The sequence below is a fragment of the Corythoichthys intestinalis genome, chromosome 7, assembly GCF_030265065.1.
Source record: "Corythoichthys intestinalis isolate RoL2023-P3 chromosome 7, ASM3026506v1, whole genome shotgun sequence".
Taxonomy (NCBI): Eukaryota; Metazoa; Chordata; class Actinopteri; order Syngnathiformes; family Syngnathidae; genus Corythoichthys; species Corythoichthys intestinalis.
This window is the reverse complement of record NC_080401.1, coordinates 45,511,395-45,528,026: the sequence shown is the minus strand read 5'-3', so window position 1 is coordinate 45,528,026 and position 16,632 is coordinate 45,511,395. Positions and strand designations below refer to the sequence as shown.

General features: G+C 37.0%; 1 protein-coding gene across 2 annotated transcripts in view; it reads right to left on the bottom strand.

Moving 5' to 3' along the window:
- The window catches only part of mef2b (myocyte enhancer factor 2b), a 52,356-nt gene that overhangs the window by 31,529 nt on the left and 4,195 nt on the right, over positions 1-16,632 (bottom strand). The window contains exon 2 of one of the 2 annotated variants that reach the window (XM_057841510.1): positions 8,569-8,821. The gene's annotated coding sequence lies outside the window, so the exon portion shown is untranslated. The remainder of the gene's footprint in view (positions 1-8,568; positions 8,822-16,632) is intronic. The other variant, XM_057841509.1, reaches the window with a different exon arrangement.

The following is a 16,632-nucleotide window of genomic DNA, read 5'->3' as shown; positions in this document are numbered from 1 at the left end:
GAGACTTTTTGGAGCAGTTTTACACAATGTATCGACTCACCAAATTTCATCATTCTACGTTGAAAAAACCTAATAGGACAGGCCTTTTTGAAAATTTCAAGGGGGCGCCACTGAGCCTTTTTGTTAATTTTTTTCAAAGATTATCAAAATTTACGCAAAGTTGAACATATGTGCACATTTTGGTGAGTTTTCGTGCATGTTCAGGCCTCCAAATGTGAACTCCAACTGTGAACCGAAAAAATTTCAGATTCGATCCAAAATAACCGATTTCCTGTTGGATTTGGAATATGGGTGCAAGAGGCTTTTTTGAGCAGTTAGGCATAAGGTATCTACTCCCCAAATTTCATTGCTCTACGTTGAAAACCTGAGAGGAGAGGCCTTTTTGAAAATTTTAAGGGTCAAGGGGGCGCCACTGAGCCATTTTTTGACATTTTTTCAAAACGACGCAAGATTATCGAAATTTACGCGAATCTGCACGTATGTGCAAATTTTGGTGACTTTTCGTGCATGTTCAGGCCTCCAAATTGGCCATTTTCATTTGCCATGAAGAAAGAAGAATAATAATAATAATAATAATAATAATCCTTTGCATTACAATAGGGCCTTCGCACGCCTAGTGCTCGGGCCCTAATAATAATCCTTTGCAAAACAATAGGGCCTTCGCACGCTCAGTGCTCGGGCCCTAATAATTATTCTTTCCAATCATGTTTGTCAGAAAGAGTGTCATTTGAAAGCTTTTCTTAGTGTAGAATCTGTATTCTGTAGTATTTACTCTACATATTATAATATTAATTCTGAAGTATGTGGGATTAACTCCAGAAATCGTTATTTATATGACGAACATGACGTGCTTTTATTTTGAAATGTTCACCGTAGGTACGTTCGCTAAACCGCTAACCGAAAGCTTTACACTCCGTAAAAAAACATTCTTCATCATTGCTTTTTTTTTTTTGTTAGCAAATGCTGTTAACCTGCGTCACCAGTAGGTGGATGGTGAGATAGTGTAAAGCGCTTTAGCGCCTTGAAAGATGGAAAAGCGCTATATGAGTGTAACACCATTTACCATTTACCATTGTATGACTGATTGGAACCGTACTGCATTGTTTCGCCAAAGGGTGTGCTGTCGTGTATTTTATAGGGCTGTCAAACGATTAAAATTTTTAATCGAGTTAATTACAGCTTAAAAATTAATTAATCGCAATTAATCGCAATTCAAACCATCTGTAAAATATGCCATATTTTTCTGTAAATTATATATATATTCTGTCAAATAAATTGTTGGAATGGAAAGATAAGACACAATATGGATATATACATTCAACATACGGTACATAAGGACTGTATTTGTTTATTATAACAATAAATCAACAAGATGGCATTAACATTATTAACATTCTGTTAAAGCGATCCATGGATAGAAAGACTTGTAGTTCTTAAAAGATAAATGTTAGTACAAGTTATAGAAATTTTATATTAAAACCCCTCTTAATGTTTTCGTTTTAATAAAATATGTAAAATTTTCAATCAAAAAATAAACTAGGAGCCCGCCATTGTTCATGTCAATAATCACTAACACAATGCTCATGGGTGCTGAAACCTATAAAATCAGTTGCACCCAAGCGCCAGCAGAGGGCGGCAAAACTCCATAAAACCCAATTAACAAGTGAGCATTTCACTCTACTTTCATTTAAATCTGTCTGAGCGGGACATGTGCGTTAATTGCGTCAAATATTTTAACATGATTAATTTGAAAAATTAATTACCGCCCGTTAACGCGATAATTTTGACAGCCCTAGTCTTTTATGTTCGGTGTGAAGAAGAAGAAAGTTAAAAGAGGCATTAGCGGCCTGTTCTCAACTTCTCCCTCACTGCACTTTGGCTCTCATTGAGCGCACGTTCGCTCATGTGTTCGAAATAAACGATAGCCGACGTGCAAAGTAGCAAGTGAGCTGTAAAAATAGCGAGCTTAGTGGCGTGAAAAACGCGGGGGAGCTAAGTGAAGCTAACGAACAGCTAAGCGGAGCTAAGCAATGCTAAACGGAGCTAAGCGGCGCTAAATGAAGCTAAGCGACTGATACTCAGTCCGCCGTCGTGGAACAGTCCATTGTAGTGCGTGTGTGGGGGGGGAGAGATAATATAAATGCAGCATTCAAATGGCTTTATTTTTTGTTTTGTTATTTGTTTGTTTGGTATGCTGACATAATTATACATGACAAATAGTTGGGGGTGCTGATGGCTCCGGTGGCCCAAGCCCTTGCTCGTTGGGGCAAGGGCAGCTGGTTGGGGGCCCCCTACCGGTTGGGGGCCTAAGGCAATCACCTACTCCGCCCGAATAGTAGATCCGCCTATGGTCCTACGAGCACGCAACATTGTCTAAATAAAGAAATTACATACTGTATAACTGAAAAAAAAACAGAGTCAAGGTATAACAAAAATAAAAATGGAGCCTTCCTTCAGGTATAAAACGCTGTACCATTTGTCCACAAGCACAGCCAAACTCAACAAAATATGAAAACTTTTTTTTCCTCGATTATGATTAATGTATGATTATCTGAAAAAAATGTCTGCATGGGCTGCAAATAAAATTATTTTAAAATAAATAACGTAGAAAAGAAATAAATACATTTTAAATAAATGCAAATCATCAGCCAATCATACGTGTGCTTGAGATGGGAAAATGAACCGGCACGTTCAGCAAGTGAAAAGGGGTAAATGTAAGTCGTAACATAATGAAAATAATTCACATAATAATGGTAGGGTCAATTATATCCTGACAACATAAGGCAAGACAATCTACATTACCTATATAACAAGTCATAATGCAAATAAGGTGGCTTAAAAGTTGGTGGGGACAATTTGAGCATCCTGAAAAGTTGGTAGCGTTATATCCCTACCGTCCATATGCAAACCTACGCCCTTACTCTAAAGTCACACTAAGCTCAGAGTTCAAATCGTCATGTGTGCTGTCAGCAATTCTGATCAAACTTAGCCGGAGGGTCTCAAACTGTGGTTCTCAAACATTTTCTGAAGAGCTAATATTGCAAAAGTCAACGGGCATATCAGGACACACTCGAGCGGTCCCCTTGCATCTCATTGCGTGTTTTTGCTGCGGCTGTATACCGTACAGTACACACAAATGGGAGAGGAAATAAAGAAGAGCATTTGGATGTTAGTTCTGCGTCAGTGGTGTTCGAGCCATTATGAGTCATTTCAGAAGATCATTTTTTTGTCGGTCATAAGTTGGGTTGTGCGGGGGCACATATTTTCTTGCAAATTTCTGAAGAGATTGATGACTTTTAGACATGTTGAGCATGCTAATAAATCAAAATGAATAGGAAATAGTGTAACAACTTTTTTTTTTTTTTTAATTCAGAATGATAAGTATTGTGACATTTTGTGATTAGACATGTCCACAAAGTACTATTTCAAATGCATGTACTGCACATGAATAATATATTTTTTGTTTAATATTTTATAGCTGTAGTTCAATTGATTGATTTAATTAGATTTTTTAATTGTAGGTGATTTGCTAAGCTTTGAGAAACATGTTCAGAGTGAGAAATCAGACAAGTAAAGGAAACATTTTTGCCCTTGATGTCTTTAGTACATGATTGCGTGCCTGTAAATGGTACTGTTTTACTCTGTTACAAGTAGAGCTGCAACGATTAATCGATTAACTCGAGTATTCTATTAGAAAAAAATATTCGAATTAAATTCTGTTGCTAAGAGTATTCGTTCAATTAAAGTGGCGTTGTCATGGTTTATTTTGAAAGTGTTTGCATTTAGTTTTATTGATTAGGGAGGATACACTTCCCTCGGGTCTTACTTTTCACATGGCTGAATCCAACTGCTCCCTGTTAAGACCAACATAAGCTAAGTTTTTGTTTGACTAAATGTTTTTTTAATGCATTCATACATAAATTAGTACAAAGGTATATTTACCTGTTTTTTGTGGAAATATGTGTCTGAACCATTTGTTAAGAGAAGTGTAAAAAAAAAACTTAGCATTTTATAGAATTTAAGTGAGCGGATTATTTCCATTTAAGTTAGCCAATTTTTCTTTTGTTGTACATAGATCCTCATAAAAAAAAAAATAAAAAGTTATACCGTTTGAGGCTCAGCTCAGGTATTTTAATTTTTCATGTTCCTTATCCGATTACTTGATTATTCGAACTAACTAGTCCATCGATTAATCGACTACTAAAATACTCGATAGCTGCAGCCCTAGTTACAAGGTTTTGTGACATATAACAAATCCATCTACTATAGAATGAATCTATCTGCAATACATACACGATATAAATACAACAGTATACGTAAATGTGCGGTATATATAAATATACACAGTTACAATTATTTACACACAAAGAAAGATACAATGGAATAAAATTTCTAGACATCCCTCTTCAAATGCCACAAGAAGAATATAATAGAAATGAAATGAGACGAGGCTAAATCACTACAAAACTTGAATTACTGTGTTTCTTTTATGTTTTTTCTTTTTGTTTTTGTTTTTCCACCTACTAAATGTAAATTAGCTGTATGCTAACTTTGGCACATGTACACAGGCATTTTTGATAAAAGCATTATTGTAACTGCATTATCCCTTATAAATACAGTGAGCCTTTGTTTTCCCCCCCAACCCCCATAAAAATCAAAAATGGAAGATTTGTGAAGTAGACGCGGATCTTATTTACATAAAAAAAAATATATATACTTTTCTTTCCTTTTTTTTGTGTGTGTTCAGCGTATTTATTCAGATTTAACAGGATTGGAAAGAGATATATAAAAGACAAGTTTTTTTCCCGCTTTCCCCCCAAATTTAAAAAAAAAAAAACAAGTCAAAAGAAAACCAAAAAACAATAACAACCTTATACAGTGGTATGAAAAGTATCTGAACCTTTTGGAATTTCTCACATTTCTGTATAAAATCACCATCAAATGTGATCTGATCTTTGTCAAAATCACACAGATGTAAAAACAGTGTCTGCTTTAACTAAAACCACCCAAACATTTATAAGTTTTCATATTTTAATGAGGATAGCATTCAAACAATGACAGAAAGGGGAAAATATGGTAGTGAACCCTCTACCGAAGGAGACTTAAAGAGCAATTGAAACCAATTTTTACCCAACAATTTAAGTCAGGTGTGTGGTCAATCACTGATGAGTGGTTTAAAGCTGCCCTGCCCACTATAGAACACACACCTGGTAAGAATTGTCTTGATGAGAAGCATTGTCTGATGTGCATCATGGCTCGGTCAAAAGAGCTGTCTGAAGACAAGGATCAAGGATTGTTGATTTGTATAAAGCTGGGAAAGGATACAAAACCATCTCTAAAAGTCTGGATGTTCATCAATGGACAGTCAGAGTTTGGCTCTGTTGCTTTTCTCCCAAGGAGTGGCCATCCACCAAAGATGACGCCAAGAGTTCAGCACAGAATACTCAGAGAGGTAAAAAAAAACCTAGTGTGTCTGCTAAAGACTTACAGAAATGACTGGCACAGTCCAATATCTCTGTGCACACATCAACTATATGTATAACTATGGCGAAGAATGGTGCTCATGGGAGGACTCCATGGAGGAAGCCATTGCTGTCTAAAAAAAAACAAACATCGTTGCTCGTTTAATGTTTGCAAAAAGGCACTTGGACACTCCACAGAGGTTTTGGCAAAATATTTTGTGGACTGATGAAACCAAAGTTGAATTGTTTGGGAGTAACACACAACATCACGTGTGGAGGAAAAATGGAACAGCTCACCAACATTAACACCTCATCCCTACCGTGAAGCATGGTGGAGAGAGCATCATGATTTGGGGCTGTTTTGCTGCCTCGGGGCCTGGACAACTTGCAATCATTAATGGAAGAATGAATTCAAAAATTTTATGAGGATGTTTAGCAGAAAACCTGAGGCCGCCTGTCAGACATTTGATGCTAAAAAGAGGATGGTTCTGCAACAAGACAATGATCCAAAACACAGACGTAAATTAACTGCTGTGGCATGATCTAAAGACAGCGATTCATGCCAGACATCCCAGGAATCTGGCTGAACTACAGCAGTTTTGTAGAGAAGAATGGGCCAAGATTAGTCCTGCTCGATGTGCCAGACTGATCTGCAGCTCCATGAAGTGTCTGGTTGAAGTTAGTGCTGCCAAAAGGGGGGCCAAAAAATATTGAATGTGATGGTTCACTTACTTAACTTTTCCCATTTTGTCTTTGTTTGCCTACTATCCTCATTAAAATATGACACTGTTTATTCATCTGTGTGATTTTGAGATAAACCAGATCACATTTGATGGTGAGTTTTATGCAGAAACGTGAGACATTCCAAAAGGTTCAGATACTTTTTCTAACTACTGTATGTATATTTTAATGAATGTTTTTTAAGTGCTACAAATGTAATAATTATGATATAAATGACATATATGGTATAAAAGAAAACAGTGATTTGTGTTAGGGATTCCTTGCTTTCCTTCTAGTGTGACTTGCTCCTGTGATTGCCCACTAATTTCACCTGCTGTGCCTGCTCCTTGTGTATCCGCCAATTTGCTTCTTCTCGTGTCACCCACCTTGTTTCATTGCAATAATTATGATATAAATGAGTTATATTTGGTATAAAAGAAAACAGTGATTTGTGTTAGGGATTCCTTGGTTTCCTTCTAGTGTGACTTGTTCCTGTGATTGCCCACTAATTTCACCTGCTGTGCCTGCTCCTTGTGTATCCACCAATTTGCTTCTTCTCGTGTCACCCACCTTGTTTCGTCACCCCTTGTCTGTGTACGTAAGCTCTCACATTTTTGTTTTGACATTGTTCATGTCTATTTCTGCTTCCAAGCCCTTGTGCTCCTCTGCCTACATATGTTTTAATACCCAGTCTTTTGTTAGTACCCTAAGTTTTGTTTGCCTTAGAGTTTTTGGTTCCAGCAGTCTTTTATTTGTACTTTTTTGTTGTTGTTATAATTAATTAATTTTTGCACCGCCTGTCTGCCTTGCCACCATTTCCCTGCATTTGGGTCCATACTGCCTGCCCGCCCGAGAAACGTGTCAGATTTGTACATGTATACATGCAAAATGTCTTAACTAGGGCTGTCAAAATTATCGCGTTAACGGGCGGTAATTAATTGTTTAAATTAATCACGTTAAAATATTTGACGCAATTAACGCACATGCCCCGCTCAAACATATTAAAATGACAGCACAGTGTCATGTCAACTTGTTACTTGTGTTTTTTGGTGTTTTGTCACCCTCTGCTGGCGCTTGGGTGCGACTGATTTTATGGGTTTCAGCACAATGAGCATTGTGTAATTATTGACATCAACAATGGCGAGCTACTAGTTTATTTTGTGATTGAAAATTTTACAAATTTTATTAAAACGAAAACATTAAGAGGGGTTTTAATATAAAATTTCAATAACTTGTACTTACATTTATCTTTTAAGAACTACAAGTCTTTCCATCCATGGATCGCTTTAACAGAATGTTAATGTTAATGCCATCTTGTTGATTATTGTGATAATAAACAAATACAGTACTTATGTACAGTATGTTGAATGTATATATCCGTCTTGTGTCTTATCTTTCCATTCCAACAATAATTTACAGAAAAATATGGCATATTTTTTAGATGGTTTGAGTTGCGATTAATTACGATTAATTAATTTTTATGTTGTGATTAACTCAATTAAAAATTTTAACCGTTTGACAGCCCTAGTCTTAACATTTTTAAATAACATACTGTGTTTATTTTGATTTTTTTTATTGTTTTTAAATCGAAAAAAATCTGCAATTGACTGAGGGCACGAAGTTTGAAGCGTGACGTAGCGAGGGATCACCAAAAAGAAAGTGAAATTATTATCATAGTACAATTTTATGCTGCATTTTTTCCTCTCCAAAATACATTGTTACAGACCTTAATTAACTTTGAAAAATTCCTGTTACCTTTATTCATTCATTCCTGTATATTTTTTTAACATGCTATCTACAAGCCTGATTAATTATTATTATCAGTCTCCATGTAAAGTTTTTACTCTCTCAATTCCTGCAATAATATTCAAATGTAAAAGTGGAAAATAAAAGGTGATTATACACAGAAATAATGAATTTTTGTTATTGCTGTTGTAGTTTGCAGTAGCAGTACATGAACACATATGTTGAGAATAATTCAGGATGATGTAACGATAGAAACATATACTACACTACTTCATCATGCACCAGGGAGTGGGGTCAAGCAGTTCAGCAACATCGTCTTTGCCAAGTGCAGTCATATTTGTCTAATTTTAACAGGAGATAATTGAATTGCCTTGATATTTTTGATAAAGTCAGCATGGCAACAGAACGGACTTCGTCTACCAATGTATCCATCTGGACAGATTGCAATTAGCACTGCAAAAAACACTCTTCCAAATAAGTTTTAAAAAAAGATTTCCCGGCACAATTTAACCTGTTGAACTGCTGACGTCTGTTTAAGAATAGCCTGGAGTTGCCGACCATTTCGTATTATTAATAAAGACTCCAATTCTTCCACAGCAACACTACAAGATATTGGGAAACAGAAATTAAACATACTCACCTGTCTGTTCACTCTTGTTGAAGGTGCTTGCACATCAATTATCACAGAGGAGCCGTCAGATCCAAAGGAGAAAGTTTGTGTGCGTGTGTCAACGGGGATGACAACCTGATGTAGAAGTAGAGCCCTGCCAACACACAGCTGGCTGACTTAACCCGCCCTCCTTTTCCTCTTCTTGTCACCATGCATGTGAGCCAATCCAAAACAGACGTCCTTTTCTTCATTTTATATCAATGGACCACCTAGGAAAAACACACTGAAGATGAGTTTGTTATAACTTGTTTCTTAGGCAAAATATTTAAAGGACAATTCAGGATATGTTTAGCCAAACTTTGTGAACAAGAGCCATGTTTGATTTTCAAAACAATAATAATTGGACATTAGAGAAAACCATGATGGAAAAACTGTTTAATTCATGAAATCCATTTATTTATGTTTCTACAGTATTTTTTAATAGAGGAAGACACTGTACAGTCCCTGACAAAAGTCTTGTCGCTTATCCATTTTGCAGAGACAATTGCTAATAACCTGACTTTTAATTATTCAATTGGTTTCAAAAATGGCTCATATGAAAGCTAAGACTCTCCCAAATGATGTTAAATGTACAAAAATAGATTTGTTTCACTGAAAAAAAGATTTATCATTTAATGAAGACATAAAGGTCAAATTTTGGCAAGACAAAACTTTTGTCGTCTACAGAAAGAAGTGTGAAAATTGAACAAAAAATGTACTTCAAATACAAAAATATGTTACATAACACAAGCGAATTAAGTAATGGTGCTGTGAAATCCAAATTTAATATTTTGTATGACTTCCATGGGCTTCGGCAAGGATTCATAATATTTATTGATGAAGTCATCAGGAACATCAAAGAAAGCAGTCTTGCATACCTCCCAGAGTTCATCAACATTCTTGGGTTTCGTCTTCCATGCTTCCTCTTTCATCCTACCCCAGACATGCTCAATGATGTTCATTTCTGGTGACTGGGCTGGCCAGTCCTGGAGGATCTTGATCTTCTTTGCCTTGAGGAACTTTGAGGTAGAGATTGAAGTATGCGATGGAGCACCATTCTGCAGCAGAATTTGTCCCTTTTTATGGTTAGGAATGTAAGAGGCAGCTAAGATTTGTTGATATTTCAGACTATTTATGTTGCCTTCCACCCTGCAGAGCTCTCGCACACCCCCATACTGGATGTAACCCCAGACCATGATTTTGGTAATGATGTAACCACGAAACTTAGCTGTTTTCTGAGTGAATCTCGGATCCATGTGGGCTCCAGTAGGTCTCCTGCAATATTTGTGGTGACTGTGGTGTAATTCAATGGAAGATTCATCTGAAAAATCCACCTTTTGCCACTTTTCCAGCATCCATCCTTTTGCCAGGCTGTGGGCCTTGGCAAATGCTGCATGTTTTTTTAAAATTATCTGCAGACACAAGAAAGCCCGCCCGTCTCATCAGACCATAGGACATGGTTCCAGTAATCCATGTGCTTTGTTGACATGTGTTCAACAAACTGTTTGCGGGCTTTCTTGTATACAGTCTTCAGAAGAGGCTTCCTCCTGGGGTGACAGCCATGCACACCAATTTGATGTAGCGTCCGGCGTATGGTCTGAGCACTAACAGGCTGACCCCCCACCTCTTCAAGCTCTGCAGCAATGCTGACAGCACTCCTGTAACGGTTCACATGACATTTTGGAGGGAAAATGACAAGCAGTACTCAATTTGGACATTCAGGGATGTACGTAGTTTCTAAGGGGTATACTCACTTTTGTTGCTAGGGGTTTAGATATTAATGGCTATATTTTGAGGGGAAAATAAATTAACTGTATTATATAAGCTGCACACAGACTACTTTTCATGGTGTCAAAGTGTCATTTTGTCAGTGTTGTCCCATGAAAAGATATCCTTAAATACAGTATCTGCAGAAATGCGAAGGGTGTACTCACTTTTGTGATACACTGTATTTAAGTATTTAAAAAACAAAACAAAAAAATAAATAAAAATACAGGCGTTTCCAATTATCAGTTTTTAATGGAAATTTTCTTTTTTATTTTTTTATTTTTAAAACCTGTCCTGTTCAGCTGTTTAGACAGGAAGAATGGGGGTGTCCTAATGGTCTGAACGGTTCTAATGTGGAGTTTGAGAAACTCCCATTGTCATTCTTCATGATGTTTTATTTATTAGGAGAAAGCAGCGGGCAGGAAGGGGTTTTGGGGGGACAGAAAGAATGGAAGCAAACAGAAGAGGAAAAGAACAAACAACAACAAAAATACACTATCAACCACCTATGCTACCGAAGAACATAGTGGTGCTTTCATAGTCTAAATATATTTACCCGTGGACACCATGTAGGGAGCCTGATAACCGAGGAGAAGATAAGGTAAGTCGAAATGAAACGTGATTGGTCAGGGTGGGGCATACAAAATTCCGACAATGTGAGGTGGGGAATCCAGTACGATAAAAATCACCTGTAAGTGTTGATAGGTTGACATCATACTCTATGCTACCTGATCGCTAATCCTGGCACTGACAGTCTCATTTACCTGAATGTGCCTAGTTGTACCTAGTCATGCGTGAACCCACGCTAATGTGTGATCGTCATGCAGAAAAGTCGAAATTCTGCATGGTGGCTGCCAAGGGGCCCCGGGACAATCCCTTCCAACCAGGACGAGCAAGTGCGGAAATGCGTGTCTTGACAGCAATAGACGGCTAATCCATTTGGACTCGGAGGGCTCCCAATGGTAATTCAAATCATTGCTTCTTTCACTGTCATGAATTGCATTTTCATCTATTTCAGTAGGGTGAAAATTATTAAGAAACACGTCACCTCTTTCAAATTTTCGCTAATGTAAACATGTCTGCGGTAGTGTAATGGCAAATAGAGTTCAATGTTCCAGAAAAGTGCTACTGACACAAAGCAATGGCAGAAAAAAAAAATACTTGACCAAACATCCATAGCAAACCAGAACTTCCCAACTGTTACTGAAACAGGATGTCTCCATGAAACTGCTGCGTCATTCATTAGATTATGAGGCCTGCCATATATTCCGGTTAAATTTTAATTATTGACAATGACAGCTTTTACATAGAAAATACAAAATTGTCAAATGGAAAGTGAACAGGATCCATATTCACTGACTGGCTTGCAAAAGCCAGACCTACTATTTTGGGATGTGACACAATGCGACGTGCTAAAAATAAGAACCGTTTTTCAGTTGGACATTGTACACTCCTACAATGGAAGAAGAGATGCACAAACATCATCCATGGAGGTAACCCCTCTCCCAAAAAAATTATACGCTGATGCAATAGTTAGCAACAAATGGTGGTGGGTGAGGGTGAATGGTACACACCACTCCCAGCAAGCTAGGGGACATTGTTGCTCCACACGGAGGTGTATATGTGTGCGCTATTAGCCCTCAGGTTTAAACACCGTGCATATAGACACACCGGGACAAAACAACCTATCACTGGTTACATTTCATGTCCTTGTCAAGACGCACACTTCTATAGACGTTTCCTGAGCGAAATTATGGGCAGCGCCATTTTTGAAAATTTCTACTCCGAACTTCCGGTTTAGAGAGAACAACATGAAGTGCGGTTGAAGTATGCGGTGTGTTGACAAAGTTAAAACTGCAAAATCAAACCAGAGGAACCCATGGGATCGACAAAAATGGATTAGGCACGACGTAGATGAGACTCCAAGACTTTGTTTGCTGTGCGTTAACTCCTGGAAGTGCCTATATATATATGGTTGGAAGTGGAATGTTTTGATCCGCGACCAGCTAGTAGCTACAATGCACCAGTGTGGATCAACCTTGCCATACGCCTAAAATCGAAACTAGCAGCAGACAATAAGTAAAGGATGTGCTATAAATCTAAGGATCCACCTAAAAGATTGTATGTTTGTTCTTATCACTTTGTTGATCATTCGTGGACAAAATTATAACAACCTGTGCTAACGTGAGGTGTAGATCTATACGCTGGCCACTTGAGTGACCAAAATGAGGTGAAATTACAAATAATATTACAGCTGCCGAATGCAGAAGGGCTGACACGGATTTTGTTTTTACAAGAAATTACTATTTTTGTTTATATGTACAGTACCTGACAAAAGTCTTGTCGCTTATCCATTTTGTAGAAATAATTGCTAATAACTAGGGCTGTCAAAATTATCGCGTTAACGCGCAGTAATTAATTTTTTAAATTAATCATGTTAAAATATTTGACGCAATTAACGCACATGTCCCTCTCAGACAGTATTCTGCCTTTTGGTAAGTGTTACAGCAAGGTTTTTTGTGCTGTCTAACAGCGAACTCTTGTGGTCGCTTTGCGACATGGTTTATTGCTTTCTTGCCAGTTCAATATGGCTGCAGGACGCCTCGGGCTGACGCCTACGTTGTAATGTTGTGCTTATATGATCCTTGGACAAGAGTTGTCCGTATGTATGGTTGTACATATGTACAATGTACATATTATGTTAGTAAGCGAAATGTTATATTTTTTTATGAGACGCTTTTTGTTTATGTTTAGTGAACCTGTATAGCATGCTAAGCTAACGTTGTTGCTAATGCAATGCTTGTGTACTTTTTTTTTGTAGTTTCACTACGGTCTAAAGAGGACAGTGGTTTGAGGCCATTTTATTAATAAATCAGATGAAAAAGGAAGAAGTCTGATTATTAAGGCGTCGTTCACTACCTGTCTAGCTTTGGAAAAAGTAGACGCTTCGGAGTGAGGACAGCATAGACAGATTTAAATGACAGTAGAGTGAAATGACCACTACAGTCCTTATGTACCGTATGTTGAATGTATATATCCATATTGTGTCTTATCTTTCCATTCCAACAAATTATTTTACAGAATATATATATAATTTACAGAAAAATATGGCATATTTTATAGATGGTTTGAATTGCGATTAATTGCGATTAATTAATTTTTAAGCTGTAATTAACTTGATTAAAAATTTTAATCGTTTGACAGCCCTACTAATAACCTGACTTTTTAATTATTCAATTGGTTTCAGAAATGTCTCACATGAAAACTAAGACCCTCCCAAATGATGCCGAATGTACAAAAATATATTTGTTTCACTGAAAAAAGATTTATTTAATGAAGACATAAAGGTCAAGTTTTGGCAACAAAAGTTTTGTCGCCTACAGAAAGTAGTGTGAAAATTGAACAAAAAATGTACTTCAAATATAAATATAAATGTTACATAACATAAGCGAATTAAGTAGTGGTGCTGTGAGATCCAAATTTAATATTTTGTATGACTTCCATGGGCTTCGGCAAAGATTTATACAATTTATTGATGAAGTCATCAGGAACATCAAAGAAAGCAGTCTAGCATGCCTCCCAAAGTTCGTTAACATTCTTGGGTTTCGTCTTCTATGCTTCCTCTTTCATCCTACTCCAGACATGCTCAATGAAGTTCATGTCTGGTGACTGGGCTGGCCAGTCCTAGAGGATCTTGATCTTCTTTGCCTTGAGGAACTTTGAGGTAGAGATTGAAGTATGCGATGGAGAACCATTCTGCTGCAGAACGTGTCCCTTTTTATGGTTAGGAATGTAGAGGCAGCTAAGATTTGTTGATATGTCAGACAATTTATCTCTCAGGGTGCAGACAATTAAAAAACCGTGTGGCATTTGCCAAGGCCCACAGCCTGTCAAAAGCTGGAAAAGTGGCAAAAGGTGGATTTTTCAGATGAATCTTCCATTGAATTACACCACAGTCGCCGCAAATATTGCAGGAGACCTACTGGAGCCCGCATGGATCCGAGATTCACTCAGAAAACAGTGAAGTTTGGGGTTACATCATTACCAAAATCATGGTCTGGGGTTACATCCAGTATGGGGGTGTGCGAGAGATCTGCAGGGTGGAAGGCAACATAAATAGTCTGAAATATCAATTAATCTTAGCTGCCTCTTACATTCCTAACCATAAAAAGGGACAAATTCTGCAGCAGGATGGTGCTCCATCGCATCAATCTGTATATACCCTGCAGTATGTCTTTCTTTCTTATTGCAGATATTGATTGCAATAAAACCTTTGGACAACATGATTCTTGTTTTATTTAAAACGAGTGGTGCGTGTGCAAAATAGGTCAATAAATCACAAATTACAAAATTATTAGAAAAATATTAACGAAGGTGGAGAATCATCATCAAAGTAGAACGCATGTAGGCTCGATATATGTCCATCAACGTACAGTGTCAAGTTGTCTTCCCTTGCCTAACAGCCTTTTCCACCTGTAAACAAACGAACAAAAAACTTGTAACACTTGCATTTATGCGTTTACATAATTGTGCCATCCTTCACACACTGATTAGCAAAAGGCTAGCAGCAGATCATATGTGTTGCTGTCACAGCAGTACAGCAGTTGTAGTAAATAATATTAAACATCATCATAATTACAATCATCATCGTAATAACAATATCAAAGACAACAAGTCGTTTCATGCGCAAGATGTTAGCTTTAGTATTTTCTTATACCACAGGACGGATGAAAATGCAGGGACAGGAAGAACATACCTTCCATAACACCAGCGGCAACATGGCTACATAAACACCTGGTCTTTGTGGTGGCACAGGCTTGGTTCCACATCTGCTTTCATGAACATGTTATCCTCCCATGTCGTGATGATGGCAGATGGATGCAGTATTTCCAAATAGTCTTTTTTGAGGGATTTTGATGAGTGATGCCACTCCAGCTCCACTGTTGTTTTGGATGAAGAAAGTGTCAAACGAAAGTCGCGAGCAGAAAAGCGGAAGTAAAGCCGAACTACCTCGGAAACTTGTCTAGAACTGATGGCAATTGTAATGCTGATACTGAAGCTGAAAAACATTTTTTTTCCAAGACATGAATGCCGCCTGGGGCAAGGCAATTGCTCCAAACAAACAGATGCTTAACTTGCTGCAAAAAATAAAGGAGTAGCACTACACATAGGCGGGGGGGCACAACATGTTGATAACCCCGAAACACAGTGTCAGCAATAAATTTAACTTACAAGAATATTTATAATAATAACTTGAAAATGAGCGTTATTTTGTTTCCCATCGTTCTTGAGGGGAATTCTAAATCAGGCCGCTGGCAGGACAGCTATACTTTTCGCCAAGATCATCATCCATTGAATATGGTACGCCCGCCGGTATCATGCCAATGTAGTTACCTCAGTCAAAAATTGTATCCCCTGGGCGGAGCCATATGGAGCTAGATTTGTGTCTTTATTATTCGAGTTGCTTCAATAATAGAAAAAAAAAACGTTGCTTCGATCAAAATACAGAATATGTTCAATTAAAAAAAAACACTTCAATCAAAAAAATGTGTTTAATTTTTTTAAACAAAAATAAAATTGAAACAAAAAAAAAAACATTTGAAAGCTATTTTTATTTGATTTAAAAAAAAAAAAAATTGATTGAAGTCCATTTTTTTTTTTTTGATTGAAGCAACTTTTTTGATTGAAGTAATGTTTTGTGTTTGGCCATCATTTTGGCTAGGACATTTGTGTCTTTATTATTTAATCAAAAAATAAGTTGCTTCATACAAAACAATATATATTTTCAAAAGAAAAATCACTTTAATCAAAAAAAGAAAAAATTCAATCATAGAAAAAAAGTTTTTGAATGCGAAAATATATTTGAGACAAAAATTTGCATTTGGACACTTAATTTTTCATTAATAAAGTTTTCTTTGATTTCAGCAACCCTTTTTGTGTTTAGGCCATATTATGGGTGGGACATTTGTGTCTAAATCATTCAATCCCCCAAAAAGTTTCTTCAATCAAAAAAATATTATTTTCAATCAAAGAAAAAAATCTATAATTGCCCTCCCCTATTTTTTTTTTTTTTGGTGGGGAAAATAATATGCAAAGCAAATGACCGTCTAAGGTGCTAGTCACATGATCTGTTCGAAAAATAATTTTGACCCACTATAATTTTTTTTGTGTTCATTTCATTCATTTTTGTTTTGTTGCTTTACAACTTTGATATTTATAGGAAAGTCAATTACATGCAATGACACTTGTTGGCCACCAGGGGGGCCTGGCCCCCCCTTAAACTCCGCT